This window comes from Meleagris gallopavo, chromosome 14, assembly GCF_000146605.3.
Source record: "Meleagris gallopavo isolate NT-WF06-2002-E0010 breed Aviagen turkey brand Nicholas breeding stock chromosome 14, Turkey_5.1, whole genome shotgun sequence".
Taxonomy (NCBI): domain Eukaryota; kingdom Metazoa; phylum Chordata; class Aves; order Galliformes; family Phasianidae; genus Meleagris; species Meleagris gallopavo.
In genome coordinates, this window is record NC_015024.2 from 11,766,214 (window position 1) to 11,788,632 (window position 22,419).

Here is a 22,419-nt window from a genome sequence, read left to right on the forward strand (position 1 = left end):
ATCCCTCACTGCTAGCAGGTACTGCTGTGATCCCCTGGGACAGATCATTGCTGCCCACAGAGCCGTGGTGGCACTTCCCAGGCAGGAGGGCTGCTGTAAGCCAGGCACTGCAGCGATTCAGCAAGCACCGCAGCAATGTATTCCAGCTTTGTACTGCCAGGACGGGGGTCCAATCTATCTGATCCATCTGTTGTCAAATTAATGTCCAAGCTGGCTTTTGGATTCAGGTCTTTCACAGGGAACAGTGTGAGTGACAGCTAGGGGAAAGAACAGAGAGATGTGAATGTCCTGTGCTATAACTCTTGAAGACTGAAGTAGTTGGTATTCATGGTTCAGCTCAGCTTTGGCACGGCTCTCTGAAATCATAAGTTACACAGAAGAAGAACCATGTGTGCTCAGATACTCTAGATCTTTTTTTATTGTTATTGTACTAACTCTTCATTTCTAAGTAGCTACGTGCCAGATGCATGACATTTCCCATCTTGCTTACAACAGAATTTTAAATTATTGAAACACTTCTTGCCTGAACTTTGCTGAAAGGACGTTGAAAGCTCCATGATCATTTTGCGTCTCCCAGAGAGGTAGTCCATAAACTCCCAGCACTTTGCAAATACCACAAGATCATATTTTACTAGATTATGAAGTTTGTGCACTTCACATTAGTAGTACTAATACCTCAGAGGAACAAAAGAACATTTTTAGCATTTCATTTGCATAATGGCTGAAGTGAGAATTTGTTCCTTGTTGAATAGGTACCCGGGGGTCCTTTGATTTGCTGTAGCACTCTGTGCTGCATGGAAATAACACAGAAGTTAGTAGCACCAATGGAGCTTAGGTACTTTCTGGCTTGTTGATATCTTGCTACTCAAACTCCATTAACTTGCCACCTGCAGACTTGGTAGCTTCATGTATTTGTTTATAGCAATGCTGATTAGCCAACCGTTAAACACAGTGAAACCTGTGATTTCAAATAAGTGTCATCCGAAAGGCAGATTTAAGTTGCACCAGGGGAGGTTCAGGTTGGATATTAGGAACAATTTATCCTCAAAAAGAGCAGTGATGCACTGGCACAGGCTGCCCAGGAAGGGGGTGGAGTCACCATCCCTGCAGGTGTTCAAGAAAAGGGTAGATGTGGCACTGAGTGACATGGTTTAGTGGGGATGGGTTGATAGTTGGACTTGATGAACTTAGTGGTCTTTCTAACCTTAATGATTCTATGATCTCAACTTAAATAAAAATATTTATTTGCTATATCTGAGGATGTACACACAAAGATTTGTACAAAGATCAGTTCTTACTGACAGCGTAAGGGAAGGCTGCAGACAGCAGCGTGTTTGGGAGAAGGGTGCTGAGAGACCTGGGGCACACTGCCGTTACCTGGGGTGGTTTACCTGTGTATGAATGGGCAGGCAGAGCTGGTGCCTGTGCTGTGTGTGGTCCCATCTAAAGATCGTGAGCCAATGACTCTGATGGACAGTAAGCAGGAGAAAAGTCTTACGGAGGAGATGCAGGGGACCAGGGAACTGGAGGGAGTTTCTGCATCACGCAAGGCGGCACAGCGAGTGAGTGAGCCCTCCAGCCAGAAGCTGTTTAGCACAACAGCTGTCAGTGCAGGATCCCAGTGAGGCTGATATGGACAGCCGGACCCCGCCGTCAGCTATCACATACCCTCCAGGCTTATCCATTGTGGCAGAGAGCTTTCCTTGCAAGTGAGAATCTGAAAGCATTTGCTTGGTGCAGTAGAGTGACCACAAACTATCCTTGTCCTAAAACATGTGTTGACAACTGCTTCTAGCATGGGAACAGTGGACTCAAATCGCTTACCCTCGTGCAAAAAAAATCCCATAAACTTATTGAAGAACTTCTTGCTCCATTCAGGAATACAGCATCTGGCCCGTTGCTGTGTAGTATTGTGCTTATTGTTTGACACTTGCAAACCCAAAGAAGGGGGGGAAGATGTTGTGGTGAAACTAATGAAAATTAAGTAGATGCATTTAAAGAGAATTAGTTAAACTGTGTTTAACCTAAGTGTGAACGATCATTCAGAATTAGTGAAGTATTCATTTGCTATGATTTACTTTGAAAGTGGATTAAGGTAAATTGAATTAAGGCCTCTTTAATTCTAAATAGAAACATCTACATAGAAATGCAATTTAACTGATCTGTTCTGAGAGTTAATTTGAATAATATATCCAGGCCTGCAAAAGCCATATGGGGCAGGGTCTCAGTTTGAAGGATCAGATTTGCTTATAGGGCGGGCACTGGTGTTGAAGGATTGTTAGAAAGTGTTCTCCTTCCCAAGCCATGGAGGGCACTCAGACATCATGGAGCATTTACAAGCAGCTCTGCCTGGGCACTGCAGCTTCTGGCACAGCTTTCAGAGCCGTGGCTCAGTGGCCCTCCCATTGGTAAGGACTAACATGGCAATGGCTGCTAGTCCATGGGACTGTCACTTAAAACCTCAGATGGAACTTCAGAAAAGAGACTTTTTAGAGTTACTCAAAAAATCAGCAATTTTTTAACAAACAAATTGCAAAGAGGTTATCATTAACTCTTTCTGGTTCCAGATCACAGTGTAAATGCTTGCTTTTTTTGTCCAAAATTTTCTGTGCATTCCAACCCGAAAAGGAGCATGCAGATGTAGTGTCTGTACTGCTGCAGATTGATATATTCCTCCGTTCCAGCCTCCCCACCCCCCAAAGACTACACTTGTCTTAATTTCCTCTCAATTACACTCAGGCATTAACTAATACTGACTAACTACAGCCCAAAATAATTATTGCTATCTGTTCCCTTTGTAAATATAACTTCAGCACTGAGCTAGAAGAATAATGGCATATTTACAGAAGGCAGCTAATTAAATTGAGCTTCAATTGCTTTCAGTTTGCCAGAAGGAGCCATTTTCACAGCAAAAAATGTGTGCAAGCCTGCATGCTTACCAGGAACAACTTGGTATAACATAATTCAGAGTTCCCAAGACAAAAATTCAGTTCAAGACAAATTTACACTGGCAATAAAAATCTCATTAAGGAAGATATGAAGATCTCTCTACTACACCACGACAGTTAAAAGAGGTTATCATTTTTTTCAGTTTATTTAAGGAACAGTATATATTTCATTGTTCCAGAGCAGCTGTAATTGCAAGTGTCTTTCAAATGCTGCTTGCAGTAATGCATTTGTCTTCTGTCTGTAACTTCAGAACTAGCCTCTTGATGTGTCTTCATTAGGAAGAACTCCAGCAGAAGATGCTGGAGTTTCCAAGCTCTTCAGTGTTCAGTTTTTCCTAATTTTTCCACCCTTAGCTCCTCCACTTTGGAAATTCTCTCTTGCCCCAACGATTCAACCAACTGCAGAGATTTTCTGTGATCGCAATTTGTCTCCAAATGTTTGCACCCTCTTTTGTTCCTTTGAGATGAAACCGTTCACGATAATTACAGAGCAGCAGTCCTTGACAAATCAAAGTTTGAAGGAACTATTCTTGTCAGAGCCCATTACCAGTCCCCAGGGCCCTTTCTGTTTTGGGAAAAAAAAACAAATAAACCAAAAATAAGGGGATTGTTTCAGATTTTTTTTTTCTCTTTGTAATGAAGAATTGTGTGTTTCTCGTCCCACTGTTCAAACAAAGCCTGGTGCAGAGATTATTTACAGTCTTCTCCATTGCAATAGTTCACCGAGCTGCTGGATTGAAAGCTGATTTTCTTCCCTTGTCTGCATATCATTCCTGAATTTGTTTTAATCTGTTGGAAGCAATAGTTTGGCAGATATCAGCACTTTTCCCATGTTTAATTAATTCCTTTAATTTTCTGGTAAATGAGAATAATAGGGCTTAATTTTGCTTTTTATGTAAAATTGATTGGTAATTATGGAGATCACAGGAGATTTGGCTTTACAAACCAAAATTAAGTGACCTCTCAGTGAGGATGACTTGGCATGTCTCCTTCACTTGTCCTGTGAAAGCAGAGATGGCATGGAAGCAGATGTCACCAAGCTGCCTCTAGGTTACAGGAAGATGAAATATGGAAATATGTTACTTAAAAATATATTACCTGAATGGAAACTAGTACAAATTTCAAGAATTAAACATAACCCACTGTACTAAGACCATTTCTACCAGTTCCTTGCTGGATATGATGCTGTTTTCTTTTACTTATCAAGAAGTGACACTGCCATGTCTCAGAGGGCTGGGGAAAAATCAGATAAATCGATTATAAGAACACTTGAGCTTGAAAAGCAGAGTTGGGGTTGAGGCTATGTGGCTTCAGCTTCTGTTTCTGCCACAGATGACTTCTTTGTACTCTAACAAATTACTTGTTTCTTCCTCTTCCTGCAACATCAAGTTTATAATACTCTTGGTCTCCTTTGGCTCATTTGAGTGTCAATGCTCAGTGGAAAATGGTGTAACAGAGCCAGGCTGGAGACCTCTATGTGCTGCTGAAACAGAGATGGTGAATTGTATCATAAGACATGAACCAGCATCTGGTGGCTTGTGGTTGTCTCTAGTGGCCTCAGGAGCTGGTGGGACAGAGATGCCTCAGGTGACCTCTTTCTGTTCCATTTTTGATGAAATTGGGTTGAATATTATGAAAAATTTCTTCTCAGAAAATGTGGGGCGAGGTTGCCCAGGAAGGTGGTGAAGTCACTGTCCCTGGCAGTGTTCAAAGAAAGGGTGGATGTGGCACTGAGGAAGATTGTTTAGTGGTATAGTGCTGATGGGTTGATGATTGGAACGGATGATCCTAGTATTCTTTCCAACCTTAATGATTCTGTGATTATAAATCTGGGCTTAAGTTTGGATAGTGAACAAACAGGAGCAGAACTGCACCTTCCTCTCTGCGGAGAGCCCAGGACTGGGCTGGTCTCCACTGGCCCACAGCTGCCACCTGAGTTGATGCCACCCCCGTACTGTCCCCTGATTGAGAGTGTTTGGTTGTACCAAGGCTGAGGGGATGAGATGGGGCAGGCTGAGCACAGAAAGAGGAAAGAGCTTTTGTTGACTTCTGTCAGAAATACCACGTATATTTGCAGGGATGGGACAAGCTACAGGGACTTCTTTGAATTTAGCTTCAAAATCTAATTTCAAAGGCAACTACTTGCAAATTTCCAACTTCTTTTAGTCTTAATGTTGAAAGCCACTCACATTCCCCCAGTGGCAGTGCTCAGCAGGCCTTGAAATTATTTCCAGAATGGATCTTAAGTTTCAAAAGAGGAGAAACATGAGGAAAAAAACAATCTAGATTCTCCTCAGCGATGCTACATCAATACTTGGCTGATCTGTATAATGCTAAGCATAGTGAAGCAGAGCTGAGCTACCAGTTGCTAGCTAACGAGAGGATTAGCTATGCCTGTGGATGGGCTGGCATAACTTAAGCAAGAGGGCAAACGTACAGAAAGTCTGACTCTGACTCTGAGGGACGGAGATGCTGCTTTTCCCCTGAAGAGCATTGGCTGCACAAACAGCGGGCAGGAAAGCAGAGTGAAAGCAGTTGTTTGGCTGCGGCTTCAGGAGAGTTTTTATAGTGAGTCAGTGCAGCTTTGCTTAATATTTGTTACTACTAATAATTGTATTTATATTCTTGGCCAGCCCAAGTACTTAGAGGTGTATATGTGATAATCAAATTCAATCAGAATGTATTCACAAGCTCTCGAGTAGGATCCATTTAACAAATCACATCCTCCAAGGAGAGCTGGAGAGCAGGGAAATCAAAGGCAGTGACAACAAAGAGCTTTCAAATCCAGGAAACAGTGCAGTGTTGCCTTCTATTGATCTGGGAAGAGACTGGGTGAGAGCCCTGCCAGCCCTGCCTGGGTGCGGGAGGGGACAGGAGCAATGTTGAGCAGTCAGCTGCCATGACCTCCATTTCATGGTTTTGCCCAGAGTCAGTATTGGCCAATGAGACAGGGTCATCTTGTGAACTCTTCATAGACTTAGAGTGTCTTAGATTGGAAGGACCTTAAAGATCATCCATTTCCAACCTCCTTGCTACGAGCAAGGCCGCCCCCCACCAGCTCAGGCTGCCCAGGGCCCCATCTATGGCCTTGAGCACCTCCAAGGATGGGCACCCACAGCCTCACTGCCCTGAGTACAGAATTTCTCTCTAAGATCTAACCTGTATTTCCCCTCTTTATTTTAAAGCCATTCCTCTTAACCCTTCTCTGTACCAGTACAATCCTGTATTTTCTGTGGCTTTCATATGACTCAAAAGGAAAGCAGCTATTTTGGAGGAATCTTAGTTGTTACAATAGCTGGGAGAGCAAACTACTTAATCCTGTGCTTAAATGTTTACATTTAACGTTTGTTTAAAAATTTTCTGTTTGTGTTGAAATACAAAGCATTGCCATCCCACCATAGAAGATGAGCAATATTTCCATCTTTTTAAATACTGAAGAAAAATGTTTGCTGGTTCTTTCTGCCTTTTCTGCATGGTGTTTGACAATTTTTCCATCCTTATCTAATATGAAATCTGCAAACTTGCTAGGATTTAATGTCATGCTATTATATTAAATTTCCATATTTTTATTATTCTACAAGTCAAAGAACTTCCATTGATTCCTTTTGGTTCCTTTTTGAAATAGTCTGCTCTCCCTTGTTGCTGATTTATGCTCTTTGAGATCAGAGCTGCTATTTTTCCCTTTGTGATTGAATTTTTAAATTGTTTTTACAGCTCTCATTAAACTGCATATATTTTCCTTTTTAACGGAAGAAGCCTTCTTTCATGATTGTAGACTCTTATTTATTTATTTATTTGTGCCTCCCAGATATTATTTGCTCACACTTTATTTGCCTTAGTAGCATTCTGGGTTGCTGTTTTGTTGGGTCTCTTTTTTCAGAGCACCAGCAGTCAACGCTAATGGTTGAGATTGTATCTGCACAAAAAGAATGAAATGTGGTTGTGAAGCTGTGATGAATATTTAGGTTGGCGATTTGTTCTTTTTATCTATTTTTTCACCCAGGGAGATTGACTGCCGAACCACCCTCCTGCAACTGCTATATTTTTTGGTTAGAAAATCCCAGCTTCTAAAGCATTTCCCGAAGTTGGGCCCCTGTGGTAATGTAACTCCTTCAGAATATTATGGGAGGTGTATTTTAGCGGGTCTGGAGGGCTGTCAGAGTGATGACTCTTAATGCACTGTGGTAGCCTATGCTAACTGGGTCTTAAATTTATAGACAAGTCTATAATTCTGTTTTCTTTGTGTTCAGGAGGCTAACACGGCAGTTTGAGTCAGGGAAGAACAGAAACTATGTCTATGGGTGTATTGATACAGGTGTGAAAGATGCATGTTCAGTAGAAGACCCAAGCAAGCTAAGAAAGGAGGACTGTCTGGAAGCACACTGAGATACTTAGCTGCTGTCTGATGTTGTCACGTTTTCCTTAGTAGACCATCAGCTGCTCCAGAGAAACGAGCAGAGCCTGAAGCTTCAAATACCAAAATGTGGTGAGCTGAGACCTGGGATACTGCTGCCTGGAGGGGATGGGCTGGGGCTGTGCAGAGCACAGCTGGATTGGCTCTGCTCCTTTCTCACAGCAACAGGAGCCATGAATCACAGAATCATTAAGGCTGGAAAAGAGCACTAAGATGATCATCAAGTCCAACCGTCAACTCATCACCACTATGCCCAATAAGCTATGTACCTCAGTGCTGCACTGACTGTTTTCTTGATTGGCTGTGATTTAAAAATCTTCTCTATGGAGTGGTGGGCGCTGGTTTAAGCATGTAGGTATTGATCAACTGTGGGAGCTGGTGGTGATTCCTCAAGACAATCATATCTCTTTGCCTGAGGAGTCAGTAGAACAATCAGATTTTGGCTTCAGAGAAATCTTCACTGGCTTGAACAAGTGAGACATCCACATTGCTTATTCTGTGCTTTTCTGTGCTTATTGGCTGTTAATTTAGCATTTGACAATGAAGCTGGGAAGAGATTATATTATTTTCCCTTTTCACATTTTTTCTATAAATTTATTCTTCATGGCCCTGCAGAAACCAAGTTTTTCTCCTATTGTTCTTGTTATTGGCATTATACACAGATAAAACAATCTAAGAGAGTATTTTTCCTAGTTAGGCAGAGCAGAGATACGATGTACCATGGGCGCATCTGTCAACATGATGTCCCTGCCTGTCTTTATTTTTGCAGTTTGCTTGTGGTCCATTTAAAATTAGATTACAACTGATTGGTTCCTGCATTCAAACTACTTCACGCAACACTCCATCCACTGGCATATTAAGCAAAGCTGAGGCAACTGGAAAGCCTAAGGGATCAATTCCAAATATCACTGTGTAATAAAAACCATATTTCCTTAATTTTTTATTGATTCAGCACTCATTCTCCTGTAATGCTGCTGTGGTAATATTAAAACTCAGTGACTGACAGTGGCATCACATGGAAGGGATTTAAATAGTGCAAGAGAAGAAAGCAGGCTTTGTTTTTGGAACCATTTGGTTCAAACTGGCCCAGAGGATCTCCCTTACAGGGAGAGAATACACTCTGCACCTTTTACCCTTTGAAATAAATCCTCTGTATTTCTGTCAGCCCTCTACCTGCCTATGAAGTCAACAGGTTTCTTGCTGCTGGCTCTGCTGGGTGCAGCCTGAAGACCTCAAAGGTGAGCATGAATATTTGGTTTGCACGTAGAAGCAGGGTTATTTGTGTACGGGAGGGTCCTGATGTTTGTTCACATGCATTGTGATACACAATGTAAAACACATGAAAAAGAGCAGTCCTATGAATTGCTAGGAGATTGGTAATTAATATTTGCAAAATGTGTGCTCCTTGCAGAGGATCTCACGAGGTTTGGAAGCACAGAGCCTGTCAGTGAGGTGAGAGCTGAGTGTTGAGCTCCCTGGAGGGCCTGGAAATCCTGGCCTGCCTGTGGGGAGTGGGTTGAAATTGTGTTATGTGCTGTGAACCTCCAGAGCCTGCAGTGCTGTGCTGATGAGAGACATTGCTCAGCTTCTGCTGCCCGTGAGGCTTGTGACTGGGGAAGCACAAATGAAGGAAGTGGTTAAAAATGAAATAAAACTGGTAAGAAGATGTATGGGGGCTCCAGAGGCTGGATGCTAACTGGGTTTCTCTGTCAAGACAAGTTAATCTGCTCTCGTAGACATCCCCAAACCATAAAGAAGCCATGGCCCAGGGTCCGTGTCTGGCCTGGGAGATGGTAATGGGAGCAGCCTGCTGAGAGGTCTGGCAGATGGTATTTCATGTTGGAGGAGGCATAAATCTGCAGTGTTTATGTCCAAAACTTGAAAACAAAACCCAGGGCAAGTTTGATCAAAATTACCCAGGCTGCGATGTGCCCAGAACAGCCACAAAAACTGAACTTGGATTAATGTGCACGTGGCCCAAAACTGCTCAGTGCCATTTATGGCAGATATGAAGGCAGCCCATATATGAAGTTGACGCCAAGTGACCATTTCATTGGCTGTGCCCATTCTGTGCTCGCTGTCAATGCCGGATGCTGACTACAAGTGACAAAAGGTGGCTCAGCCCTCGCCTCACAACATCCCACAGCTGGGAGCTGCTTCTGATCCACAGCTCCGGACTTGTGTTGGTTCTATTGATACTGAATGAATACTGAGTGGGCCTCTAAGATAAAGTCATTATTTAGGAGCTCATTAGAGTACTGGCCTTGAAAAAAATTTCCCACTGCTAATAACCTCTTCCATCACTGTGTCAAGGATTGCAGCTTCCTCCTTCCCCTAGAAGGCAGCTTGGGCAAAAACAAGTCATTGGGTTCCCGGTGTAGGATCTTGGAGCTGTGGCTGGCAACCAGGGAGGTTTTCCACTCCTCCCCCTGGGAGCCCACCTTCCCTCCAGCTGCTGTATAAAGACCCGCTGCAGCTTAAATAAATACTAATGTGCACTAATGGCATTTAATCCTCTTCGAACCGTAATTTACAGTATCAGATTATTATCATAATATCTGATATACAGTTCTTAATGCTTTATTGTTATCCCATTACAGGGAGGTTCTGCTGGCACTGCATATTGTCTATTTCTCTTACAAATGTTCTACAGAAGCCTTATTAATTATTAGTCTCATAAAACACCTGTTAATGTTACCATTTTAATAAATCTCTTTCTTAATTAAATTAGGTTGTTCTGATAGTAATCCTCTAATGTCCACTGCCTTTCTGTTCTCTTCAGTCTGATTGTACAGTGGGAAGCAGTGCTCAATTATAATTGATGTAGGCCATAATTCAGAACCAAATTATAACATATAAAGCCATATGATCTTTGAGGAATATAATAGATCTCCACAAGAAAGTGTCATTTGGATTGATTAGTGCTGTTTCTAGAGTCTTGTTAGAGGTGAGAAAAGGCTTAATTCAATAGGATCTTTTTTTTCATTTTTTTCTTTTTCTTGAATTCACACACTCTATTCCCTCCTTGATGCACAGTCCCTAAATCAGATGCTGTGCTGTGCTCACAACACTTTCCCACTTGCGTGTATCAATTCTACAGCTGACTTTTTTTTTTTTTAAATTTCATAAAGGCAGACTACATGATGATTTTATTTAATGATTTAATAAAACTTTTCCTCCTGAGATAGGTGCAAGAAATCTTGCTGATCTATTACTGCTGCTACCCAAGCATGAAAGTATGGTTATATACGATATAGCAATACTGAAGCCATAAGCAAAAAAATTAAAAGTGCATCAGAACGATGGCTTTACCCTGGTTGGAAGGTGACTGGGCACCAGGAAGAGTTCCAACCCCAGGGCAAACATGCTGCTCAGTTGGGTCCAGGTCAGTTCTTCTCTGTAGGGTATGCTGTGAGGGAAACCTGTACTGGGGACCACGCTGGTGCTCACCCCACTCACATTCCCCTGTGTCTGGGTACCTCATGGCCTTGACTGCTTCTTCTCAGCTTTGTGAATGGAGATGTGCTATAGGATTAGTGAGGGTTGTTTATCCTTGGGATACCCTAAAGCAAAGAGCTGGTGAGATCCTTTTCCCAGACTTATTTTGTGACTGGGGAAAGCCTCTTTACACTGTTTTGCTGCCAGGCTCCCCTCCCATCACACTCACTTGCTTTCCCCACAGCAGCTACAGTCATTTATTGCCTAGAAAAGCAACACAGCAAAATGTTATGTGTCGTTTTAGTTGATTTTAGTATAATTCATTAGCTTGCATTTGCAGCAGTTCCTCCTCGGGGCCTCCCTGGCCCAGCTCCCTCCTTTCCCAGTTCTCCCACTTGATGAGGGCTTCAGTATTTGGCCCCAGGAAGCCACTGCTGGCTGCTCCTTGGCCCATTTCATCAGATGGGTCCCATCTCTCCCATTAACAAACAGAGTCCCATGGCTGCAATTTCTGAATCATGTAGGAACAAACAAAAAAGGTCTTATGGCTTCTTTCCTAGGTGATGTGGCACTGTTAAAATGGAAACCTGTTACTTTCTTCTTTTTAAAATTGAGTTACACATCAGAACTATTTTGAAGAGAAAAAGCTGTGAGTTTCATGTGGAAGATGCTGACGTGAAATGTTTTCATTTTTTAAAATGGATTTGGATTATTTGCTTAATGTATTCCCCCCCAGTGGGATCTTTTATTGGTCCCCACACTCTTTGATGATAGCTTATTGATACCATGTACTTTTGATGACATGATATAGTGGACATGGTGGTGATGGGTTGATGGTTGTTCTGGATGATCTTAGTGGTCTTCTTCAACCTTAATTATTGTATGATCAGTTTTGATTGCTTGTTTGCTCAACTTCAGATCTGTTGGATTTGGAGTTCCCCCTCCTGCCTCTAGTGAACTGTACAGCCAAGCAGAGGCTGAGGGAAAGATAACAGTGAGGGCTTCAGTGTCATGTCACTGTAAACCAGAAAGAGTTGGAAATCTACTGAAAGCATCTGTGGAAAATGGGCTTCTAAAGGAGCAGGTGTGACACAGGTAATTTGCAAGTCCTTGAAAGCTCCATGAACAACATAAAGACCTGCTTCGGCCCATATAACCAAACTGTGAGCTTTTTTGATAGCACTTTACCAGTGCTTAATCTGCAGCCATTGCTTGTGGTAGGGCTGCAGGAACTGGGAGGAACAGATCCTGCAGCCACAGAGTGCGTTAGAGCCTTTGCTCTTGGTGTCCACACTTGATCTTCCTGTGGGAAAGAGACGATGCCCTTTTCTCCATCCCCTCCTGGCCCTGAGCGGAAGATCCCCCATTCACATACACACAATGAGGTAATTGACAGCAGTTTCCTGGAGCTGAATGCTGCCTGCCCTGGGTCAGCGTCAGCTCTTCCATCTTGCCTTTGCTATCTGATAGGAACTTCCAGTGTGGCACTGGGAGGGATGTGGTTCTTCAGATGATGAGCCTGTGTTGCTAAGAGACGGCTTCTGGAGGAGCAACAGTCATTAACTTGTTGGGAATGGATAAGAAACCGTGAATTAAAGTAATTTGAAAACACTTCTACCTTCATACATTAATTGCAAGCAGAGGGAAGTTATCCTGAGATCTGGGTTGTTCTGATTGCTCTTGCAGTGTGGCTGTCCTAATGGGTTTTTTGCAGATATTTTATAGTGGGGCTGCAGCACTGGGAGAGTACTGTTGTCCTCACTGCCTCTCTGGGTGCATTTTAACCTGTGCAGAGTGTGACAGAGCCCAGTGTCAACTCAGTGCTGCCTCTGCTCTATCCACAGAGAGGCATGGGGCTATTAACCAGTTAAACGTGGTGATGCTTACAAGCAGCGTGTGGTCCAGCCTTACCAAACTTTAGGAGATGATGAAGCGTGTCTGTTCTTGGTAGAGAGAGATGATGCAATAGGAGATAATTCATTAGTTATTTTGGTTTCAGAGCATTTTGTGGGAAGTTGCTGCAGGATGTCTCTGCAGGGAGAGGACAGCAGGGAACGAAGTCAGCCCTGTCCCAGGCACTCTCTTCTTTGTGTCAACAATAATTCTTTGGACCATTTAACAGCACAGATTCACAAGAAGCAACTTCTGTCGTGATAGGGCTGATCCTGCCCAGTAGCACCTTCCTCTGCTTCGTTCCAGGGTGCTGTGATGGGATGTACCAGAAAACCTGTGTGATTTCTCTCCATTTAGGTCGAGCAGAAAGAACATTCTGTAAGAGAAGTGGGCCTCAGCAGAACTGAATGGCTCAAAGAATGGGTCCTATCAAGGCTGATAATCTTCTCCAGCGATAGCGCAGTGGATTATACAGCTATTGGATGTGGAGAGTGTGCTGACCTTAATCTCCCTTAACTCTGGTTTTCTCTCCCATCAGATAATAATAGAGAAATTACAACATGTGCCATAGAAGATTACACTTTGCAGATGGCTGATACAAAAATCAGAGACAATGCTAAAACAATTTAAAAACCCACAAATAAACCAGTGCATTCAGCTTCTTTGTGAGGCTGTGGCTAAGGAAACTGAGCCAGTCGGCCTGAAATGCACAATATCAATGTAAGCAGATCTTATTAAGATTCTGTGTGGCTGTTAAAGCATCCTCAGCCATTGCTTCCAGCTTAGCATCGCTGCTAATGGGGAAGAGAGGGAGGGATTAGTTTAGACTACTTTGAGGCAGCACAGATACATGCAGGAAGCATCCTCTCTTGCTTGAACTTGTTTTTTGCTGACCTGCTATGCGATGAGAAGAGTGCCAAAAATACAGAAGAGTTGGCACGTAAAATCCGTGTCTATCTACAGTGTCAAGGCTAAAAAAAAGTCCTGAATGAGCCTTAGAGAGTCAACAAATCACTGAAATAGCAGCAAAAGAAGGAAGTTCAGCATGAGTTCAGCTCATTAAAATTCCCTCTAATGTATGCTCCTGAAAGCCAGTGGGCTGAGCGTGATCCTGGTGAGAGAGGAAGGATGCATGTGTACTTGTACACAAGTAGAAAATGGACAAGGTTGATGTGACCGACCTTCAGCATTGAATCCTTATTGTTGCTGACATCTGAGATGGGCACGTGGAAAGAAAAGGTCAGTGATGCTACTCTTAGCTGGAGGTGGTAAGAAATCAGAGCTCTGCACATCTCGCTTGGGCAAATCCACACCTGTGTGCAGGAGTGTGTGGCATACCATACAATCACAGAATCATTAAGGTTGTGAAAGACCACTGACATCATTTAGTCCAACTAGATCACTAATGTTGCCCACTAAACCATGTTTGTACCACATATCCACATTTCTTGAACACATCCAGGGATGATGATAATACTGCTTCCCTGGGAAGCCTGTTCCAGTGCCTAACCACTCTTTTGGAGAAGATTTTCCTAATATCCAAAATGAACCTTCCCTGGCACAAATTACGGCCATTCCCTCTCATCCATATTGATGATGTGGGCTTCTTCTAGTATTAACATGAGGCCCCAAGGGGGATGACAACTGGGTGAAAGAATGGCCATGATGGAGTGCGAATGTAATGGTTCATTTAGAAAGTATGCTTTATAAATGGCAATATTTGGTTAAAAAATAGATGATGCCTATGAATGAAACCATTCGTTTTCCATTCTTCCATGCAGACAATGTGGGAAAAAGAAGACTTGAGCCTCCTGTGTGTACCTTATGCACATTTCTCATCAACTCCAGTGGGAGCTGTGCTGAGGAAGTGCAAAACAGGGCTGGTGACTTGATTTCCATTTATTCAATAGTTCTGAGATTGAAAACGATAGAGACTGGGCAGAAGAAATAACAGGGGCATCTCATATCCATGCATCGCTTCATTAAACATCTGAAAAAGGCAATGAAAAAGCAGAGATCGTAGAATAAGATTTTCAGACAGCAGAATGATAGCATAAAAGACTCTGTCCTCTGTACAATGCACATAGTCACAGAAATAAGGGCAGCAAACTATCTTACTGTATAATAGACAAGAATTTTCATAGTTGCTATTTTGAATGCACAGAAAGTAGAAAACTGCTTTACACAAGAGAGTCACTTGTTAGCTTTGGATGTGTGATATGAGAATGTGTAACTGAGATAAAAAATCACGTGGTCTTATCCTTCTTGACATGAGGTATTTGCATTCAGAAGCTCAAGAAGTTACACTGAGCAGCTAAGAAATATACATCAACATATTGTAATGCTAACTGACATTGTGTGCAGGAAAATTAGTCTTTGCAAAACTTATTTGCATTTGTTGCAGCTTTAAGTAGAAAATACTTGATCAAGCTTTGCCCCCTGAAATAGTAAACTAAAAGTAATGAGACCACAGATTTCTGCAAAACTCCTGGAAAGTGTGATGGTTCCCAAAGGCAGGGATTGCTTTTCTGACCTTGCAGAGAGGTGGCTATGGAAAGCAGAGGGGTCCTCCCATTTTCAGACCCGTCCTTTGGAAGTTGTGTAATTCAGCCTCTCATTCCCTCCTTCCTGAGTCTGAGTGATGGTGATGGTGCAATCCTGTGATTCATTAAACCTAAAGGGCCCAAGTCTGAGGGGTTTCTGTTTCTCCTTGATGATTGCTCTTTTTGCTTGTGAAGAGGTTGATGTAGAAAGAAAGCTCCCTTTGTGTGTGGGTAATTTGTCTTTTAGCTCAGCTCCAGTACCACCTCGATGGTCTCTAGGCATGATGGGCATGCTCTAAATACTTTCCTGACGGTGGGTAACACTAACTTGTACTTCAACACTATGGTGACTGGTTGGTTTGTTAGTTTTTGAGGTTTGTCTTTTTGTTTTAGGAAAAAAAGGAGCGTGTGTTGTGACTTGTGCTAGCTAAGCTTACTCCTGCCCACCTGTTATCTGCCTGGCACAGATCTGCTGAGACAGGTCAAGCACAATGGGACTGGAGAGGGATTCCCTGGGTGCACCCAGCCTTGTAGTGGGTCCCTGCTGTTGGTGCATCTGGGTATCTGGCTAAGGAAGTGATGAGCACATCTCAGTTCCTGCACTGGTGTCCAACCTCATGGCCCAGTGCTGCTGCTGGAAAGCAGCACATATCACAGCCACAGCGAGGCTGCAACCTCCACAGTCCAGATGCATTACAGCTGAAAGAGGGAGCTGTGCTCCCTAATGGACACACGTCAGGTTTTTGAGGATCTACCATCTTCTCCTGATTATCCTTGTGTCAAGGAGCACTGTGCTCACTGCTGAACACAAGCAGAGGCTCTTCTGAACTGTGGTGTGATTTTGTCTGTGCCCACTGCTTGGTGCTGGCAGGATGAAATGGAAGGCAGCAAGAGGGATGGAGAGTAAATGAGCAGTGTGAGGAGCCTGAGCTGAATTTTGGGATGGCAATTAGTGTTGCTGGTGGCTCTGAGAAGTGTAAGGAGTTGTGCTTTCTTCTTTTATCTGTGTGATGCTGGGGGAACACCAGGCAACTCCCTCTTGATCCGTCTCTCACTGAAATGTTTTTCTGGGGAAGGAGTGCTTCTTTATCAAGAAGAAGCAATAAACTGAGTACTGCGAGGTGGGACAACCAACTCCTATGTTTCCTGCTGATGCAGGAGAGGAAGGCAAGGGCATTGCAGGAAGATATCATAGCCCCACAGGTACTGTAGCCCTTATGGGAGGGTACCCCATAGGGACATGGCCTGGGGATACAACCCCTACTCCCAGCTGGGCTTCGCTGCACATAACCCGTCACTAACACAAATTGCACACACATGGAAGGGAAATGATTCAGGTTGATTCTAAAGGTGTGTGGTTTTTTTTGTTTTTTGTTTTTTTTAATATTGTCTGAAACATGAGTATCTAATATCTCATTTTTTTTTTTTTAATGAGCTTGGTTAAAACAAAATGGAAAAGGGTGGCTCTTTTCCTGTGATACGAAGTCAGTTTTTGAAAGATGCAGTTATAAGTAATTTTGCTTTAAAATTAGATTTCAAATGGTGTCCCCCAAATGCTAAGAGAATGACAAAATTTTTGTATATATATGTACGTATGTATGGATGTCCGACTTGGACAACACAACTGTTCAATAACATTTCAAAATACTTGTCTGAATCTAGATCTGCATATTCTAGAAGAAAAGATTCCTTTCTTAAAAAAAAAAATCACTGAGGTCTCCATTGGCATCGCCTCTGGTTCTGCCCTTGTGGCAGGAGGGAGGTTAGTTCCTATCCTCCCAATATATTTATTTATTTATTTTTATTTTAATAAGTGAAACTTATGCATAGTGTGAACACACCAAAAAGCACATGCCCTATTGAATTTTCAGAGATAAGTATTTTAAATCCAGTCTTTCCCAAACCTCCAGACATGCATTATTTACAATGGAGAATAATAATGTAACAAAGCTGTATTGTATTAAAATTGTTCCATAAAATATTACGATTATCATTTTTTGTGGCTTGACTTAAGGTGCACAGTTTATATAAAACAATATGAATTATTTTATGTTACAAAAAATTATTCAGTGTGGGCTCTGTGTATTACAGTTATTAATCTTTCTATTTAAATGCAAATTTTTCCTTTCAACGGAGAGCTAAAGATACTTTTTATATAACTAATAAAACACAACTTTGATCTTCTGATCCCTTATCAGGGAGATGGTTTTCTCAGTTGTGCTTGGGACGTCTCTGCCTGAACATGGTGTTCTGTTACAGCAAGAATGCTTTCTTCATAAATACACTGAAAAATGTTTTCTGCTAAAAATGAAATATTTGTACAGCAAGGTATTACTTGGAAAAATTCTCAATTGCTTTGTTTTTGTACTGAGAGAGAAGAGCCAAAACAGTAATGTCGTTTTTGTTGGGAGATGTGATGAAGGAGGGTGGTTTATCCTTAGAAAGTCTTTGAGTCCCAGTGGATTTGCTCCTTTGAGAAACTTGATATCAAGGCTTCTTTGAGTAGGTTGGTGTCAGCCTTAATGGGACCTGGTGGAATGGCTCAGTCCTGGGAGTCAGACTGGGTGGTCGGAGCTCATCCTCATCCAGCCACGGTTGAAGAACCATCAGACTTCTCCATTGCCAAAATATCTGTGCTAGTAAGCTTCATGTTGGCTGCACAATACTGTACTGTTTGAGGGACATAGATGCAGTTTGCTCCCTGTGAGGATTATAGACTTCTGGTTGGTCTCCTCTTTGCTTTCCAGGGCTGCAGAAGGTGGGAGAAATGGCGTAGTCAAACTAGAAGGAGGCTTCCAGTGTTTGATCCCCAGGAGCTGCCACAAGCAGATGTTTGCACAGGTCTTACCATACGTGCAAGAATGCAGTGATGCTCAAGGAGAGAATTAACTCATAGCTATCAGACAGCTCAAAGCAGAAATTGTGTCATTTATATGATTTTAGGCTAATTTCTGCCAGTCTTGTTCTGATAAGTACTGCTATTACTCTGAGCAGCTCCAAGGAGGGCTTCCTTAATGAGGTTTCTGGGCCTGACTTCCAGCTACCAGAGCTACCAAAGGATGTTGAAAGCAGTAGGGCACCTCCATCTTCCAGCTTTGCCTAAGCACAGACTGCCTGTTGCATGTCCTAAGGAACGTTGTGTCCTGCAGCTGGGATCTTTCTCATTTTCTCTCAGGTTCTGTGTGGGCATGTTGTCCTCTGTCTGCTGAACACCTCCAGTCTCCTTGTTAGTCTTGGTCTGAGTAACCCAAAGTGGGAGCTTGGCTGCTTCAGCCAGTGGAAATATGTGTAATTGAAGAGGCTAAAGCAGGGAGCAGTGTTATAATTAGCTGGCCATATTAGGCATTTTACAATTCTGACACCTCACAAGAGTGGAAGTTTAATGAGGATGGAGAGAGGCTCAAAAGCAATCCATTTTCCTGGTAAAGAGTGTAATGAAGGTGTGAAATGATGCACAGCTAACTAAACCTGCCTGTAATAGCCTCTCTGTTATAATGTAGTGACCTGACAGACATTAGAAAAAACAGGACAGTGTGCATGTATGTGTGTGTGTATATATTATGTATATTCCTTTCCTTACAGTGGCAGGTATAATACAGCTTCACATGCAGGTCAGATGTGAAAATATGTAAAGAGCTACTTAGAAACCGAAGTGTTCATTTACAATGAGCGCAGCCCAAGGAATGTGCTGCAGAACTGTGTCTTACAGAGGATGTTTGGGGGATATATGGCTCAGAAACAGCCCAGGCTGGGCCAGCTCTGCTGTGGCACAGTGTGGGTCTGTGAGGTCTGTGACCCACTTGCAGTGGCTGCAGAAAACCAAAGTGCATTCCCTGCAGATCTGCCAAGATGGAGAATTAGCATAAAGGTGTTTTCTGACTGTTTGCTTGAGATGCTGCTGCATCTCAGATCGTTAGTTTAAAATTAAGTGGTAGCAACTGTAAGCAGTGTACTTTGTATGGTGAAACCCTGTAGCATGTCACTGTGATCACATCTCTTTGCCTTCATTTGTTAGTAATGCATCAGATTAAGGTGGGTGCAGAGGGAACTGGAATGAGCATGGCACCTATGCAGCTTCTGATGGCACGTGGGAGCAAGCAGCTCCCTGAGGGGCCCTTTGCACCTGATGGTGCTTTGCTGTGCAGCAGGAGGTACTGGAACAGGCTGTCTAGGGAATGGTGGAGTCACTGTCTCTGGAGGCAGTCAGGAACCGTGGAGATGTTGGACTTGGTGATCTTAGAGATATTTTCCAACCTCAGTGATTCAATGATTCCATTCTAGGAGCCCACCTGCTGGTGGGAGCAGCAGCCTGCTGGGCAGGGGGCTGATGGCCAGAGCTCTTGTAAACATCAAGCATGGAGGTGAAGTATGAAAATCGGGATAAACACATGGTTAATTGTGATCAGGATGTAAATTCCTGAGCCAGTAAATTCTATCTCACGCAATTAGTTCTATGCTGTTTCCCCTACTTGTCAGCACTTGCATGATATGGCTGAGTTTCCACATAACTGCCTGTGGGAGATGGTGGAGGTTTGTCAAGTGCAATGGCAGAGCATCAGCACTCCGGCCCTCCTGCAGGGAGCACTGCATCCTGATGGGTGGCTCCTCTCAGGAACACCCGAATCCTATAGGAAAGAGACTTCACTGGAACAGACTGCCCAGGGAGGTTGTGCAGTCTCCTTCTCTTGTGCGACCTGGTGTAGGGAACCTGCTTTGGCAGGGGGGTTGGACTCGATGATCTCTGGAGGTCCCTTCCAACCCCTACAATTCTGTGATTCTGTGATTCTTGTAAAGATCTCCATTGCATTATTTATGGTAAACAACACTTGTGTTTCCCTACTGTGTGTATGCTCTAGAGGCTTGCCGTTGCTTGTGCTCAAATTTGTTTTTGTTTGGTGTGTCACAGGACTTGGAGCGATGCAGTTTTGGCAAAATATGTGGGAAGACTGTAAACACCACTTAAGCTTTCTTACATACTCCATATCTTCTCCAATATATTTAAATGATCCAGCCATGCAGTTGCAGCACATCTATTAATACAAGATAATACAAAGATGTAATTGTTTTGTGGGCTCACTTAAGTTATATTTTTATGAAGAGAACAAGAGGATCCCCTGGGACACTCTTGTACAAATAACAAAGACAGGAGCTCAATTAGTGAAAGAAGAGAAAGGAAAGGTGAGGCATGAATAATAGAGCATAACTCAACAGGCATATTAGTTTGTAAAATATACTGTTTCTTATACATTAAAAGGCTGTGCTGAGGAGTGAAGCTTTCCCTATGGCAGTTTTCTAAACTGAGGTTGTCAGAATTTTTTTTGCAGTTTTCTGACTCGAGACAAGAAAAGTCGATTCCCTAATTCTAAATTGATGGAGATGTCACTTTGATACTTCTACTTACTTTTTTCATTTCAGAAGGAGCAGAAATTGTCCAGAATTATTTCTTCATTTCATGTGCCCTTGGGATTCCAACAAGGAGTGTTATTTTTTGCCCGTATGATTTTAGATTAGTGTTTTTCAGGTGGGGATATATAAAAGTATGAGCCTCGACAGTTGACCAGAAAGTAAAGAAAATCAAGAAGTGAGTCTACAGAAATAAACCTAATCCCTATCCTTTTTCCTCAGAAGCCAACAGCGTATTTCCAACAAGGTGAGACTGGATAACAAAATGCTGCACTCTGGCCCGTGCCTGCAGAGCTCTTTGGTATTGTGACTTCTGAAGCCCTTGATGCCTTTGCTAGAACAAAGCCCTGGTTTCCTTTCTGATCTCCTGAGAAAGCCTAAGGGCTAGCAGGGCCGTTTGCGGCGCGTGCGATACGGGCTCTGCACTGAGTTCAGAGACTTGAGAGGCTGATTTCATGCGGCTTCACAGGCTTTAATCCTGCTCTCGTGGTAGTTCTCTCTCAGGGACTGCCGAGGGTCCATACTGGCCGGCGGTCCCATGAGGAAAGTGCATCTCTGGGGAGCACAGTGAATAATCCCCTGAAAAGTGGTGCCTAAGAAGAAAGGAAATTATCGGCATGTGTGTCATTCCCATCAAAAGAGCTTCTCCATCAGCTGGTTCAAAGTGGTTGTCACTGTAACCTCTGTCAGTCACTGTTCCCATGTATTATGTAGGGCTTAGTGGTGAAACTACTTCAGAGCAAGTGTGAAAATACATATTTTGCAAATTGACTTTTCACCAGCTCTACAGAGAAAACTGAGGAGGATGCTGACGCAAGCTGAGTACGGTTTGTAAAGGACCTTTTCCAGGATGGAGTCGGAGTGGTCAGCACCAGCTCATGGCCTAGTAGAAGGCATGGGGCAGTGAGATTCAGATGAATTCAGCAGAGTTTCATTGCAATCTCAGCATCCTGCTGCCATGGGAAGAGAAAAGATATTTTCAGAGCAAAGGTTATCTTCATATAGTGTCTTGAAAGAATGCATGAATGTGTCCCATTCTGAAACAGCGGTTTGTTTCTCAATTACCTTTATGTTCTTGCATGGAATTGGAAATTATGCAATTCCTTTGACCTCCTAAATCGCTATTATATTGCTAAATGTGTCAAAGCTGGAGTTGCTTTTTTTTTTTCTTTTTCCTGTCACCAAAAATTGACATTGCCCCTGCTGCAAAGATGCTGTGAGCCAGGGTTTGGAATGGGCTTATTTTGATTAGAGTTGGTAAACAATTCTAGCATTTTTATCAGTATTTTGCCAACGTTGCCGTTGGGTTTGCAGGCACAAGAACACAGCCCTGTTCTCTGTTTGAACAATAATTGTGCTGGCTCCCTGTGCGGGCAAACCCAGAAAGCAGTCTTGAAACTTCGTTTTAGAACATTATATGCTGCTTGTCTGAAGTCGGCACGCAGAAGTGAACCAGCAGAAGCAGCCTTCCTTCGTTTAATAGTTTGAGAGCCTCACAATGTTTCAGTTTATATTATTCTAGAGATAAAAATCTTTAAATACTGAAGGAGCATACAGCATACAAGCATTCTATTGACAGTTTTCTGTGCTATCATAACCATGGATTCATCTGCTTGTCCTTATGTTAGCAATTTAATTTTAATCCATGGCAATAATGAAAAATTGCATTACTAGGGAAAAACAAACTCTCCATAGCCTGCCTGCATTCCTGATAGTTTTAGGGAAGGGAGCTGCATTTTGTGTTGACAATAACAGACTATCTTTAGGTCTTATGTGAACA

General features: G+C 42.8%; 1 long non-coding RNA gene across 2 annotated transcripts in view; it reads left to right on the plus strand.

Annotated features, from left to right (window-relative positions):
* LOC116217177 overlaps positions 1-22,419 on the plus strand; it is a 99,321-nt gene that overhangs the window by 19,977 nt on the left and 56,925 nt on the right. Inside the window, exon 7 of one of the 2 annotated variants that reach the window (XR_004161326.1) lies at positions 14,475-14,576. The exons of the other annotated variant lie outside the window; for it this stretch is intronic. This is a non-coding gene — a long non-coding RNA (uncharacterized LOC116217177). The remainder of the gene's footprint in view (positions 1-14,474; positions 14,577-22,419) is intronic. 2 annotated transcript variants of the gene reach the window in all.